This window comes from Nicotiana tomentosiformis, chromosome 8, assembly GCF_000390325.3.
Source record: "Nicotiana tomentosiformis chromosome 8, ASM39032v3, whole genome shotgun sequence".
Taxonomy (NCBI): domain Eukaryota; kingdom Viridiplantae; phylum Streptophyta; class Magnoliopsida; order Solanales; family Solanaceae; genus Nicotiana; species Nicotiana tomentosiformis.
In genome coordinates, this window is record NC_090819.1 from 14,805,316 (window position 1) to 14,821,616 (window position 16,301).

Genomic DNA, 16,301 nt, shown 5'->3' on the forward strand with positions numbered 1-16,301 from the left:
ACAAGTCCTAAATCAAACACCATTAAGTACCCACACTAGGGTTGGGCCACAACCCTAGCTAGAAATTTAGCTACTCGTGAAAAATGAAGAAATACAAAAAGAAATTAAGATAGAATGCATAATAATTGATTAGGGAAAGAAAATATAATGTTTAGAAGCTAATCTAGTACAATATTACTCAAAACATTAAAGAAAAACGGATCAGGTGCTCTCCCAAAACAAAACTTACCCTAAAAATGACAAAAAGTTCTATTTATACTAAGCTGAAAATATCTAACAAAAATGCCCCTGCGGAGGTTGTGCGGCCGCATAATTATGTGTGCGGTCCGCACAACAAGACTTGGCTTGACAGGTTCCAGTTCTGCGGCCGCACAATTCTGGATTGCGATCGCACTCCTTCAACTACTGCGGACCGCACATTTGTGATGCAACCACACAATTATAGTGTGGTCCACACTCCTTGATCTTAGGTTCTAGTTGTGTGAGACTTCTGCGGACCGCATAAAAATGAGTGCAGCCGCGCTCTTGATTATGCGGCCGCATAAAAATGGTGCGGTCCGCATTTCTTCTTGAACTTGAAATCCCATCTCTCTGATCTTTGTCTTCTGCGGCCGCACCAGAATTGTGTGGTCCGCACTTTATATGTCATTTCTTGTCAGAGATTTTCTTCATTATCTGCGGCCGCACTCAATATTGTGCGGTCCGCAGAGTGCCCTTTTAGCCTTGTTTTTGTCCTTCTCCAATATTACTCCTTCTTGAGTTAATTTTCATTTCTTCATGCTCATATTCTAACACTTCTGCAAGCAAGCATATTTCGTTAGATTTTGGGAATACCTTTAAGCAATTTTGAGCTAAAACGTAAGTAAAAGAGTGTAAATAAGCAGTTAAAATCCCTACTTATCAGATAGGCCTGGAGTAACCTTCATAACACTACCAATGAGTTGTCAGCTTATACTCCCTTGTTACATTTTATATGCCTCCTATTTCTAGTTCCTTGTTATTACATGGTGCGTCACTATTACTAGTAGCTGGTACTAGTTTTGTATTCTCGTATTCCTTGATCTTGGTTATTGCTTCCTTTCTCTGTTCTTGAGTCGAGGGTCTGTCAGAAACAACCTCTTCACCTTCATCGGGTAGAGGTAAGGTTTGCGTATGCAACTACACTTTATCCTCGCCAGACTTCACTTGTGGGATTACACTGAGGGTGTTGTTGTTGTTACATTTTATATGCAGGTATTTGAATGGATACAGAGTTTAAAAAAAAGTAAAACTATTAGAAATTGTGATCTTAAACGTGTTATGACATTTTTGTATCTAAAGTTAATAAGTTTCCAATTATAGGAAAGATATCACTTTCTTTAATAGACTAATAAAGAAAGGGTATTGCATAAAGTTGAACAATGGGATACTTGATTTCATAACTAGAAAAAAGAAAGTAGTACTTGATTTCTTACAAATTCTTATCACACCACTTCAATTTGTGCCCCCTTTGCAAGTTCTAAGCTAGCGTTTGGACATAAATTTGATTGAAACTTGAAAAACATGAGTTTTTGATGAGATGAAAAATAATTTTTGAATGTTGAAATTGTGTTTAGACATGTATTTTACTTGAAAAGAATTTGAAGTTTTGTAAGTAGAAAACTTCAAAAACTACTCTAGAGCCATTTTTAGGATTTGAAGATTTTGTTTTCAATATCTGCCAAAAAATGATTAAAATCTATAAACAAACAATTTGAAAAAAAGCTCCTAAATTTTGTGACCAAACGGGAGCTAAATATGTTGTGTTTACACTAATAGTTTTATGGCTATGGCTCGCACTTTGTAAATAAGGTATGAATTTCAACCCCATGTGAGCAGCATGCAGTTGTAGAAATATTTAAGTCGTACATGCAAAACTTCATATTTTCACATTAAGAGCCTATTTGACCAAGTTTCTCCAAGGTTAAAAGTATTTTTTCCCCCAAAAAAGTGCTTTTTTTTCAAAGTTAAGTGTTTGGCCAAGCTTTTAAAAAGAAAAAAAGTGTTTTTGAGTAGAAGCAGAAGCAGTTTTGGAGAAGCAGAAAAAAATAGTTTCTCTCCAGAAATACTTTTTTAAAAAGCACTTTTGAGAAAAATATACTTAGAAGCACGCATGGCCAAACGTTAATTGCTGCTCAGAAGTAATTTTCAAATTAATTAGTCAAACACAAATTATTTATCATCAAAAATACTTTTGAGAAAAACGCTTTTAAGAAAAGGTACTTCTCAAAATAAGCTGATTTTAGAAACTTGACCAAACATGCTATAAGTTTTGTTAAATTATCTAATTTTGATTATCAAACCTTCAATAAAATTAGTGAAAGTCATTTAGTTATAACCATTAGTTTCTACGAGTAATATTGGAAAAAAAAATGTTATTTTTATCAATCAACAATGTAAAGAATTTTATATAATCGTGCTATTTAAAAATTAATTACATAATTTACCGCATGCTTGGGTGGGTAACTTTGACAAGATGGTAGATAATCGACATGAATTTTACCGTAGTGCATATAGTATTTTGCTCAGAAAGGAAGTTCTTTAATTAATGTTTAGCAACCAAAAACTTCTACAAAGAAAAATTACTAAAAAAAGAGGGAGGTTCCCGAAAAGCTCTATAAAACTAAACAAAGAGGTAAAATAAGCTATTCACAATATCCTATCCACTAAAGATTTGCCATTTTAAGTCATTGTGAGCACCTAATTTTTTACCGTGCTTGAATATTTCCCGCTTACATCTTCCACGCGTGTCCCCACTCCACTTTTCTTTGCTCCCCACTCTTTGTCCTCACTCCACTCTCCATTGTTTCCCATTTCTTGTCCCCCATCACAACCCCCACATGTCCCTCTTTCAGAAAACACACACACACACACACATGGGGGGGGGGGGGGGAGGCTGAAAACAAAAGGAGTGAGGAGAAATACGGGGGCTCCCCTTTCTTCTTAAAAAAAAGCCAAAATGCAGCAGCTGAGTGGGGGATGAGACTACCACAAAATCTTCATTAAAAATACCTCACCAACCATCAAAATTTCATGAATTTTTCCTTCATCTTTAGCTCCAAAAGCAGGTGAAAACAGCCATTTTTTCAGCAAATAATCAGCTGCAAAAATAGCCAAAAAATAATAAAAATCAGTCCGAATCCCAGCCCCAAAATATCCGTAAAAATTCACGAAACATCCATAAAAATCAAGCCAAAACATGATTGAAATTGCTGCCAAAACGCTGCAACAGTTACCCATTTAAAACACGCGAGTTTCAGTCGAGGGAGGCAAGTTCGCCGTTCTGTTTCGTTTGATACTCTAGTCCACTGTCAAGTTTGGTTAGTTTTCTTCCTTGTAACCCAACACTCGAGGCTCTTTATTAATACAGTGAAAAGCTCTACTCAACAAAGGTCACTTTCTTCTTTGATTCACTTTTGGTTTAATATCATGTTCTTGTTTAATTTTTTAGTGCTTTATTTTGTTTAAATATCTTTGATAGCTTACTAAATTTCTTTGTTGCCTACGTTTGTTTAACAACATCACTAGAATTTGTATGAGTTAAGATTTATATTCATGTGTTTACTTGATGGGTGAAAGTTACTGATTTGCATATTTCATCGCACTATTAAATTTTTTTTTGTAGGTAAAATAACTACTAATAAAATGAATAAATAAAGGGATTTCTAGTAAGCTCTCATCAAATAGGTTGTGGTTGTTTTGTTTATTTTCTTCTTTTTCTTTTTCTTATCCTGTAAGCATATAGTTTTGGTTTAATTTATATACATGTAAAATGGGGAACATTCGAAGAAGACAGTAGTTGAGTTGGTATTGTGCCTTGTGATTTATGGTGTATCAATATGGGTCATAGGTTTGCTTGGTGGAAATTAAAAGGTTGCTTAGTTAATATTTGTTTTAGTTCATATAGTATGTCATAAATGGGATTTGATTAGCTAGTTGGATTTTTAGAGATGTTTGATTATGTTTGGAGTAGTTTGGGGCTGATAGGATTTAAGAAGATTTAGCCTTTTGTTTCCATTTATTTCATAATTATAATAGTCAAATCTTACCCCTTCCACAATGATCCCCATAAACCTTGGGCCTTAATCTCAAACTAGCTTAGGAAAATAACTCATAAATATCTCTAGTATGCTTTAGGCGCACAGTAATAAATCAATTATCGTGATTATGTATACATTCACGTGACATAATTACGATTTCCAAAGTTAAAGGCAAAGTATGCGTTCACGCAACTTTGACAGAATAATTTTAATAATAATAAAAGTGTTATCAATTGTGTACACACATGCGTGGCATGATTTTTAATGCACCAAACAAAACGGGTACACGTACGCGTGACTCGTTTCAAGATAATTCCTTAATTACGAATAATCAAGCAACAAAAAACGGATAAAGAAAAATATGGAAACCAATAAATCACAGTTTGTCCAAAATTAATTCAAGCCAAGTTGTAGTCAATAAAGCGACCGTGCTAGAACCACAGGATTCGGGGAATGCCTTACACCTTCTCCCCGGTCAATAGAATTCCTTATCCGGACTTTGTTTTCGCAGACCAATAATAATAGAGTCAAACCTTCCTTTGACTAGGGATTCAAATAAAAGGTGACTTGGAACACCCAAAACTCAATTCCAAGTGGCGACTCTGTAAATAAAATAATCCCTAATCAAGTTTGTCACTTTATTTGGAAAAACTCTTTAACCCACCATCCATAACACACATTATCGTTTTTGGGGGCATAAAAGGGGTGTGACAGTCATATTCACCTTTTTGGTCAGCTTTGGCGACTCTGCTGGGAATCTCAAGAATTCGAGCTTGTATATTGACTTTGTTTGGCTTTATTAATTTTTGTATATATTGTGATTTATTTGGGCCTAATGTGTTACTTGTCCACTTTTTTCGTTTTGATATTGTTGAACTGTACATATAAATTGTATCCTCTCGCACCCCGCTGAGTCTTCTTATAGTTATTTATGTTGTGTTTGCCTACCAACATCACAAAATTTCTGTCTTGAGATAAAACCAGTTAGCCTACCAACTTCTGGTGAAGGATTTAGTCACACATGCTTAGGCGGGAGAGCCGTTAGCTAGCCAGTGTTGTTCTACTACTGGTGACGCTTGACGCTCCTCGGCTCGGGTTGTTCGTCCGGGTAAGCCAGGTTTACATACTATCTCCTTTAGGATTTAGAAACTTAGAAGAACAAGCCACAAGCAATGAATATCCCTAGTACGCTACGCTTTATTTGCATCATGTGCATTTGACTTAGTAGCGTTCGACACAAGGGCCGAGTTCTATTTTAGGACAGGTACCTTGTTGACACCATTATGTCATGTTATGTGCTACTTGTTGCATTATTTGGGAGGCTGGCATGTCGACCGACTTTAGCATAAATCAGTTGAACAAATATAGAAAAAATGATGTGGTCTAGTGCATACGGTTTTTAAAGATTAATTTTTCAAAAAAATCAAAAAAAAGAAGAACATAGTCGGTTTTGACCGAACTACGCGAGTCTGATTCTCATCGGATGTGAGATACGTACGTAAACATCATCGGTTCCGGCCCCCTATTTTCAAAAATCCAAAAAAATATTTTTTCTTTAATTCCTTCTTTAGAAGTCTTTATTTGATGTCAAATCCAAAAATCCAAAAATATTTTCTTCTTTAAAAAAAAGAGTCTTTCTCCCAAAAAAAATAAAAAATAAAAATCCAAAAAAAATATTGTTGACTTTTTAAATTTACAAAAAAAATAAAAATCCAAAATATTTTCTTTATTTTTTTAAAAAAATCTTTCTTTCGAAGATTCCAAAAAAAAAAAAAGCAAAATAAAAAAAATCTTTGTTCAAAAGTTTTCTTTAAAAAAAAATCCAAAATAAAGAAAAATCCAAAATATTTTCCTTGTTAGGAGCTTTTGTAATATGTTTTGTATATGAAAAAAAATAAAGGAAAAAAAAAGTTAGTTTATTTACTTTATTCATAATCTGCCCGAACTACGCAAGATCTGATTCATGCGGTGTCATGACACGTAGGCAATCCCCATCGGATTCGATCATTTACATCAAATAAACTGAGTGAAAAAAAAGAGAAGAAAGAAAAATGAAAAAAAGAGTGACAAAAATAACAAAGAAATTTTTTTTAAAAAAAACAAAAACAAAAAAAAGAAAGTAAGAGTGAAAAATCCAAAAATAGAACACTGTGTCCAGTTTGACAAAGAAAACAACAGAAATTTTTTTTAAATATGCCATCAAATGGCGCGAGCAAGCCGCCATGGTAAAACCTCCAATGGACGAAGCAGAAATGACTATGGTCTTTCTACAGGTCCAAAAGGCGGACTACTTCCAGAATATGATGTCCATTATGGGTAATCCGTTCACCGAGGCTATCAAAATTGGGGAGATGGTCGAAAATAATTTAAAAATGGGCCGAATCTTGAGTCATGCTGCTTTTAAGGCCACATCACAGATCGTTCAAAATGGTTCACAGAAGAAGGAGGGAAGAGGGAGCCATGATGGCTTCGAGCTCGAGGGGAACCCGCAGGTCATTCAACCAATCATATATGCTTCTTACGGTCCCACAACACTATTATCCCCATCAAGATGATGCTTATGTCGTGGCACCACCTCCCTATGCGGTGATGAACATGCAACCTTACACACGGCTATAGCATTATACACAAAACAGAGCTTCATATCCGAGAAATGCCCGTCCCTACCAAACTTCATATAATCCCCAACCAAATGTTCCCCAATACAATCCTCGCCCAAGAGAGCCCCTCAGAAGAAATCAGTTCACCCCTATTGGTGAATCATATTCAAGTTTGTTTCAAAAGCTAATCGGGCTAGGTCTACTGCAGCCAATAGCCCTGAACCGGCCAAACCCCTAGTTCCCCTCGCACCGGACTAATGCTAGATGTGAATATCACTCTAGAGCAGTGTGACATGATACAGAAGACTGTTGGACTCTTAAGGGAGCAATGAAAGACCTTATCGAGGTCAAGATAGTAGTGCTTAGGGATGAAAAAGCCCCTAATATGATGAACAATTCTCTACCTACTCACACCAATGGGCCAATAGTTAGAATGATCTACGAAGATGAGGAATTTGATCTAGCTCTGAAGGCCATTGCAGCCATTGCCGAGACAGAAGAAAAAAAAAAGGTCGCCAAGCCTAAAAGTCCCACATCAGACGGGAGTCTCGGTAGCCAGTCTTGCTATCTTTTCTGCATCCGGATTATTTTAGGGTGTAATCCGGATGTTTTACTTTATTGTCTTACTTTCCGATGTAAACCTTTCTATCTTTAAAATTCAAAAAAAAAAATTAATTAAATGAAATTAATATTTCATTGTCTAGGAATGTCTCTTTTCTTAATCTTGTCACCTTTCTTATTCTCTTTTCAGTTCTGTTAATGCAGATTTTAATAACATGACATGCTTGCTGACTTCATGCCCATATCCTAAAACGCCGTCAGACCTCGAAATAATGAATCAAGAAGCAGAATGTGTTGAAGATAAGGCTTGTGAGAAAATAAGCAAAGAAGTGGAACACTAGGCCTAAGCCAAGATCCAAATGAAATCGGAAGAAGTTGAAATTCCCTCTCTTTGGATCATTATCGAAGCCGAGATTGAGGAAAAAGATTGGGTCAAGAACCGGTTTGGAACAATTGACTATGATTGATGAAAAATGTATGGCCGCAGTTTGCCACGAGCAGTTGTACCAACAAAGAATGGCCCGTGCCTACAACAAGAAAGTGCGGCCTAGAAAGTTTGAAGGAAATGTCTCCGAGACAACTGTCTATACAGACACGGTCAAAAGGTATTATGTTTGACCCTTTTACGTATCTTTAATGTTCTCTGATTGGATGACGAAGGCTTTCATTCTCACTACCCAAATACTATCAACCCTTTGCAAACCCTTTTGAGCCGGTTACTTTTCTTTGATTACCCTCTTTGGATCCTGGAAGTTTTATGAAAAAAAAAGAGAAAATAAAATGAAAAAAAATGAAAAAATAAAAAATAAAAAAATCAAACAAGTTCATGTTAATCGAACTACGTTCGACTTGATTCCGAAAGGATACATAGGCAGCATCTCTCTGGGGTTCAGTCACTCCAAAATAAAAATCTACATTCCCCCAAAAGTTGAAACTGGGGCAGGTGTTATAATGGTTCGGCGATGGTTTCGCCTGAGAGTTTCCAAAGTTGTAATTCAATCCAAATCCTTTTCAAGTCATTCCGATCAATCAACGAGAATGTTCAAGAATTAGAGGATACAATCATTTGGATCTGATGCCACCAAAATGAGAGAAATAAAATGAGAGAGTCTTATTGGTGAAAACCCTCACGGGCACCATAGGGCGATGACGAGCAAAGAAAATGAAAATGAGAGAGTCTTGTTAGTGAAAACCCACAAAGGGCACTATAAAGCAATGGTGAGAAGAGAAATAAGAGAGATTAGCTGGTGAAAACCCGCAAAGGGCACTATAAGGTGATGGTGAGAAGAGAAATGAGAGAGATTAGCTGGTGAAAACCCGCAAAGGGCACTACTGATCGAAAAGAGGATCTTCACAGCCATTGGTATTGACAATCCTAGGCAAGGTTTCTAGGTTTAGAGGCAAAAGTTGTGATGAATTTCTAAGAGTCAGATGGTTTACACAAATCAGACATCAAGTCCAAAAGACATGCCATGTTCATTGAAGTCCGCATATACTCCAGATAAGTCATTCTTTCCTTCCCGAAAGGGATACCTCTTGTCTAAATTCATTGTCCATTCCATTGTTTGTTTTTCTTTGAATCCATTTTGGTCTAACTCTGTTCCAAAACTAAGGCAAAGAAGGGATAGCAAGACTGATTTACAGGGCTTTTGTTTGATACAAGCTAATATGCAAAAAAGGCACCCAGACTCGGCAGCGACATCAAGTCGACCCCGACTGGCCATGGCGACTGATGCTTAGAAATCAAAAACTCTTGTAAGGAGGAAATCAAATTGAAGTGCCTATAAGGCAAAATGAAGTTGAATAGGTTAAGTCCCAAGTGGCTAACCATTTTGGCAAAGTTTGAAAAGCCAAAGGTTCCCTAATTCTAAGAAATTGAAAGTTTCGGAGGAAAGAAGTCGAAAGTGAAATTCCACAAAGGCAAAATAAAGTTGAAAAGGTTAAGTCCCACGCGACCAACCGTCATGTAAAAGTTTGAAAACTCAGAGGCTTTTCGGGGCCATAAATGTAAGTGGTACTCAGGAAACATCTAGTGGTAGGTTGAAATCATCATCAAAAGAAGAAAGGCACAAAGCAAAGCTGCCAAAGACATCAAGGCCACACACCGACCACCACTTTTAAAACTCACAATTATTCTTTTTCTTTTTTGAAGCAGGAACAAAGTAGTGCATAATGACAATTCTTAAAGGACGAATGTCACCAAAGGTAAGTTTCCGCGAAATCTCCATTTTTCTTTTATTTTTAGCATGCATCACTATTGTTCATACAAGATGTTTTATGTAGCTTAACCCAGGTAGAACCTTTTCGCCTAGGGGGATCCAACTCATAGTTCCGAGTAGAAGTACTCTTCGTCCAGGCTTGTTTTCCGTAGATTAACCCAGGTAGAACCTTTTCGCCTAGGGGGATCTAGCTCATAGTTCCGGGTAGAAGTACTCTTCGCTCAGGTTATTTTTCGTAGCTTAACCCAGGTAGAACTTTTTCGCCTATGGGGAACCAGCTCATAGTTCCGGGTAGAAGTACTCTTCGCTCAGGTTGTTTTAAGTAGCTTAATAAAGGTAGAACCTTTTCGCCTAGGGGATCCAGCTCATAGTTCCGGGTAAAAGTATTCGTCGCTCAGGTTGTTTTACGTAGCTTAACCCAGGTAGAACCTTTTCGCCTAGGGGGATCCAGCTCACATTTCTGGGTAGAGGTACTCTTCACCCAGGCTGTTTTTCGTAGCTTAACCCAGGTAGAGCCTTTTCGCCTAGGGGGATCCAACTCACAATTCCGGGTAGAAGTACTCTTCGCCCAGGTTGTTTTTCGTAGCTTAACCCAGGTAGAACCTTTTCGCCTAGGGGGATCCAGCTCATATTTCTGGCTAGAAGTACTTTTCGCTCAGGTTGTTTTACGTAGCTTAACCCAGGTAGAACCTTTTCGCCTAGGGGGATCCAGCTCACAGTTCCGGGTAGAAGTACTCTTCACCCAGGTTGTTTTTCGTAGCTTAACCCAAGTAGAGCCTTTTCGCCTAGGGGGATCCAACTCATAGTTCCGGATAGAAGTACTCTTCGCCCAGGTTATTTTTTGTAGCTTAACCCAGGTAGAACCTTTTCGCCTAGGGGGATCCAGCTCATATCTCCGGCTAGAAGCACTCTTCACCCATGTAGTTTTTCGTAGCTTAACCTAGGTAGAACCTTTTTGCCTAGGGGGATCTAGCTCATAATTCCGGGTAGAAGTACTCTTCGCCCAGGATGTTTTACGTAGTTTAACCCGGGTAGAACCTTTTCGCCTAAGGGGATCCAGCTCATAGTTCCGGGTAGAAATACTCTTCACTCAAGTTGTTTTACGTAGCTTAACCCAGGTAGAGCCTTTTCACCTAGGGGATCCAACTCATAGTTCCGGGTAGAAGTACTCTTCGTCCAGGTTATTTTTTGTAGCTTAACCCAGGTAGAACCTTTTCGCCTAGGGGGATCCAGCTCATATTTCCGGCTAGAAGTACTCTTCGCCCAGGTATTTTTTCGTAGCTTAACCCAGGTAGAACCTTTTTGCCTAGGGGGATCTAACTCATAATTCCGGGTATAAGTACTCTTCGCCCAGTTTTCCTTTTCGTAGTTTAACCGAGGTAGAATCTTTTCGCCCAGGGGATTCAACATTGTTTTTCAGTAATACAGGGCGCCAACCCCTGGTTACATTTCCTTTTCAATAATACAGGGTGCCAACCCCTAGTTATATTTCCTTTTTCAGTAATACAGGGCGCCAACCCCTGGTTACATTTCCTTTTCAGTAATACAGGGTGCTAACCCCTAGTTACATTTCCTTTTCAGTAATACAGAGTGCCAACCCCTAGTTACATTTTCTTTTGAGTAATACATGGCACCATCCCCTGGTTACATTTCCTTTTCAGTAATACAGGGTACCAACCCCTAGTTACATTTCCTTACCAGTATCATGGTACACCATTCCCTAGTTGTGTTTTCCGAAATAGGGTCACCACTTCCTAGTCTCCTTACCAGTATAGGGTACACCAATCCCTAGTTGTGTTTTCCAACATAAGGTACACCACTCCCTAGTTGATTTGATTTTAAACGTAGGGTACACCACTCCCTGATATCATTGCCAATATAAGGTATATCATTCCATGGCCATATTTTTCCATACACCAATCCTTGGTTGAGACATTATTTTGGGACAATAAAAGAAAATAATTATGACCTTTTCAGGGTACACCATTCCCGTTTTTTTTATTGCTTTCAATAAAGAAGTAGTTTAGAATTTTGTTACAATAACTCACGAAATTTTCCTAGTGAAAACTAGGGCAAAAAAAATTTCATTCGTTTGTTTGTTGTGATATCTGAGTAGGTTTTACCTCGAGGCACATAGTTCGAAATGAACAAAAGAAGTCTCAATCCAGAATAAAGAAAAGAAAAGGAAAAGAAGTGAATCCAAATGCAGAAGCAGATGGAAAGGATATGGACTGCTCAAAACATGACTGAAGTTACGAGCTTCACATTTCCCGTTTTGCTCAGAAGAAGCCGTAGAAGAATGAACTAGCACCTACAGTTAGCAAGCATCAGGGTTCAGATCAGAATCTTCATGAACAACCAGTCAAGACTCAAGATCAAGCTTCAGAAGACTTATAGATAGGAATCTTGTAACTCATAGCTGATAGGCTTGTTTAGTTTCTTTAGATTTTGATGTAATAGTAGGGCCATGGACCGGAGCCTCGACGGAACCTCGCTTGACTCTCGAACTCATCACTCTATCATTCTACTTGAACTACACGCGACCTGATTCCCTTATAACTCGGGATATGTAGGCTGTCCAAAACCAGGACTCGGTTGCACCTTTTTCTTTTATTTTCTTCCTCTTTTGAATAACGATATGGTCAAAACTTAGTCACACGGCTCACTTTATCTTTGCCTGAAAATTTTTAATGTTTTCAAGCAAAGAGGGGCATGCTGTGACACCTAATTTTTTACCGTGCTTGAATATTTTCTGCTTACATCTTCCACGCGTGTCCCCACTCCACTTTCCTTTGCTCCCCACTCCACTCTCCATTGTTCCCCACTCCTTGTCCCCCATGTTTTTCCCCCATCACAACCCCCACATGTCCCTTTTTCAGAAAACACACACACACACACACGAAGGGGGGGAGGGGCTGAAAACAAAAGGAGTGAGGAGAAAAACGGGGGCTCCCCTTTCTTCTTAAAAAAAGCCAAAATGCAGCAGCTGAGTGGGGAATGAGACTACCACAAAATCTCCATTAAAAATACCTCATCAACCATCAAAACTTTATGGATTTTCCCTCCATCTTTAGCTCCAAAAGCAGCTGAAAACAACTATTTTTCCAGCAAATAATCAGCTGCGAAAATAGCCAAAAAATGATAAAAACCAGTCCGAATCCCAGCCCTAAAATATCCATAAAAATCCACGAAACATCCATAAAAATCAAGCCAAAACATGGTTGAAATTGCTGCCAAAACGCAGCAACAGTTACCCATTTAAAACACACGAGTTTCAGTCGACGGAGGCAAGTTCGCCGTTCTGTTTCGTTTGATGCTCTAGTCCACTGTCAAGTTTGGTTAGTTTTCTTTCTTGTAACCCAACACTCGAGGCTCTTTATTAATACAGTGAAAAGCTCTGCTCAACAAAGATCACTTTCTTCTTTGATTCACTTTTGGTTTAATATCATGTTCTTGTTTAATCTTTTAGTGCTTTATTTTGTTTAAATGTCTTTGATAGCTTACTAAATTTCTTTGTTGCCTACGTTTGTTTAAGAACATCACTAGAATTTGTATGAGTTAAGATTTATATTCATGTGTTTACTTGATGGGTGGAAGTTACTGATTTGCATATTTCATCGCACTATTAAATTTCTTTTGTAGGTAAAATAACTACTAAAAAAATGAATAAATAAAGGGATTTCTAGTAAGCTCTAATCAAATAGGTTGTGGTTATTTTGTTTGTTTTCTTCTTTTTCTTTTTCTTATCCTGTAAGCATATAGTTTTGGTTTAATTTATATACATGTAAAATGGGGAACATTCGAAGAAGACAGTAGTTGAGTTGGTATTGTGCCTTGTGATTTATGGTGTATCAATATGGGCCATAGGTTTGCTTGGTGGAAATTAAAAGGTTGCTTAGTTAACATTTGTTTTAGTTCATATAGTATGTCATAAATGGGATTTGATTAGCTAGTTGGATTTTTAGAGATGTTTGATTATGTTTGGAGTAGTTTGGGGCTGATAGGATTTAAGAAGATTTAGCCTTTTGTCTCCATTTATTTCATAATTATAATAGTCAAATCTTACCCCTTCCACAATGATCCCCATAAACCTTGGGCCTTAATTTCAAACTAGTTTAGAAAAATAACTCATAAATATCTCTAGTATGCTTTAGGCGCACAGTAATAAATCAATTATCGTGATTATGTATACATTCACGTAACATAATTATGATTTTCAAAGTTAAAGGCAAGGTATGCGTTCACGCAACTTTAACAGAATAATTTTAATAATAATAAAAGTGTTATCAATTGTGTACACACATGCGTGGCATGATTTTTAATGCGCCAAACAAAACGGGTACATGTACGCGTGACTCGTTTCAAGATAATTTCTTAATTACGAATAATCAAGCAACAAAAAGCGGATAAAGAAAAATATGGAAACCAATAAATCACAGTTTGTCCAAAATTAATTCAAGCTAAGTTGTAGTCAATAAAGCGACCGTGCTAGAACCACAGGATTCGGGGAATGCCTTACACCTTCTCCCCGGTCAATAGAATTCCTTATCCGGACTTTGTTTTCGCAGACCAATAATAATAGAGTCAAACCTTCCTTTGACTAGGGATTCAAATAAAAGGTGACTTGAAACACCCAAAACTCAATTCCAAGAGGCGACTCTGTAAATAAAATAATCCCTAATCAAGTTTGTCACTTTATTTGGAAAAACTCTTTAACCCACCATCCATAACACACATTATCGTTTTTGGGGGCATAAAAGGGGTGTGACAGTCATATTCACCTTTTTGGTCCACTAGTATTTTGATAATTTTTTCAACCTGGATCTCACATCATATGCTTTCTCTTATTTTAACAATTAATCCAATTTTTTTTCTTCTAATTGGCTTTTAGCCCAATAGTATAATCATTATTGGGCAATATTTTTTCTGCAATTCATGACTCATGAGGGAGAAATTAGGAATATATCGTTGGGATTAGGAGAAGTGTGATTATCAAGTAATGGGGTATTTATTTTTGATGGGTTTTTGCTCTAAAATGTAAAATTTGGATAAAAATTCGTGGTAATCTTTAAAATTTTATGAAATTAGGAATACATAGTTGAGATTAGGAGAAGTGTGATTCTCGGATAAGGAGTGATTCATTTTGGATGTGTTTTTGCTATAAAACATATATATTTTGTGTTCACTAGCTGCTATTTCAATAGTTTGGATAAAAATCCGTAGTAATCTTTAAAACTTTATAAAAAATTTCCTTGTAAATTTGGGACAATATACATATGATTGGGCTAAAAGCTACATTTTAACGAAATAGAGCCCTTCCTTTTATGAAAAGTATTTCTTAGATTAAAGGTTTTGATCATATGAAGTGTATTGTTTATAAAAAAAAGTCTCTATAATTTTATTGATTACTTTGTTCTTTTAGAATATGAAATTATTTATAGAGATTTTTACCTGATATAGTATGTACTATATCAGAAATTTATTTACTCTCACTGTTTAGGTTTTAACTTAATTACAAGTTGATATATAATTTATAAATTATATACAAAATAGTATTAATAAGTATCCCTTTATATTAAGAATTGAATATAGTATTACAGTTATTCCTTTGAAAAATAGAGCAACTTTTCAGGAGATTAAACTAATACTGGAGTTATTTTCTTATTTGTCCTCTTTGAAATCTCGAGTTTGTGACTTGAAAAGTGCCTACTTCTAAGCTTAATACTTATAGTATAAGCTAAAATTCATCATAGATTATTATTAAATTATAGATATGTATCAACCCGCCTTGGAAGTTTTCAATCTCTCAGTCCTCACAGAACTTTTCAACTATTAGTATTAAGGAAACATCCATTTTTTTTTTTTTTTAATATATATATATTTTTTTAAAGTTTCAAAATAGATGAAGAAGCATTCAGATTGGTAGTAAAGTACTAAAAGTAAATTTAAAGTTGACAGGCATTAAAAAGGTTCAAAGCTTTGAATTGGAATTTAGATTTATAAAAATTATTATTTTTTGGATGGGATATTGTTGTAAATGATTGAGAATATTCCTTGGAGTTTATATCTCAATTTTGAGGGTGCTTGGTGAAGATTAGAGTTGATTTTTGCTGGATTTCAGATTGAAACTCGAAAAAGAAAAATAACGCATGACATACAATAGACATACAAAATTGTATTAATGTTGTATTCTGTTGTGGTAGTATTTTTTTATTTATTTGAATGATAAATGAAAGTTGAAAAATAGTTGTATAATGTATGAATCGTGAATGAAATTTGTATTTAAGTCATAAATACTATCTTTTGATATAAAATTGTTGATATGTATCAAAATTGTATTAAGAGAGGAAATTTTGATTGGAATTTCAGAGCGTAAAAAGAATACACCACATACAAAATATATACAAATCATATACAAAATATATACTAAAGACATATAGTATAAAATTTGTATGATGTTGTAGTTGTATTTAACTAGGTAAAAATAATGTATGAAAATCGTAGATAATTCAATTCCAAGTATTATACAATAAATGAAACACCTGCGATAAGGATATCATTTTAGTTATGCAACAATCGAAAAACTTTAAAATACAACCAATTCTTATTTCAAATGAAACATCACTTAAAAGTGTCCTCTATGGGTTTTCAAGCAAATATGACGTGCTTTTATATTTCTTTAACGTTGTTTCGGATTGATACATGTGAGATACTTGTATCTAAGTGTATGATCTTAAAAAAAGGAATATGGAGATAAAAAAAGGTGTAGAGAGGCGGCATATTAAGATACATTCCATATTAAATTAAAAGTCTTAAAAAACACTTTTGATTCTTGTATCTTAGAGGAACCCACATATTTTGGC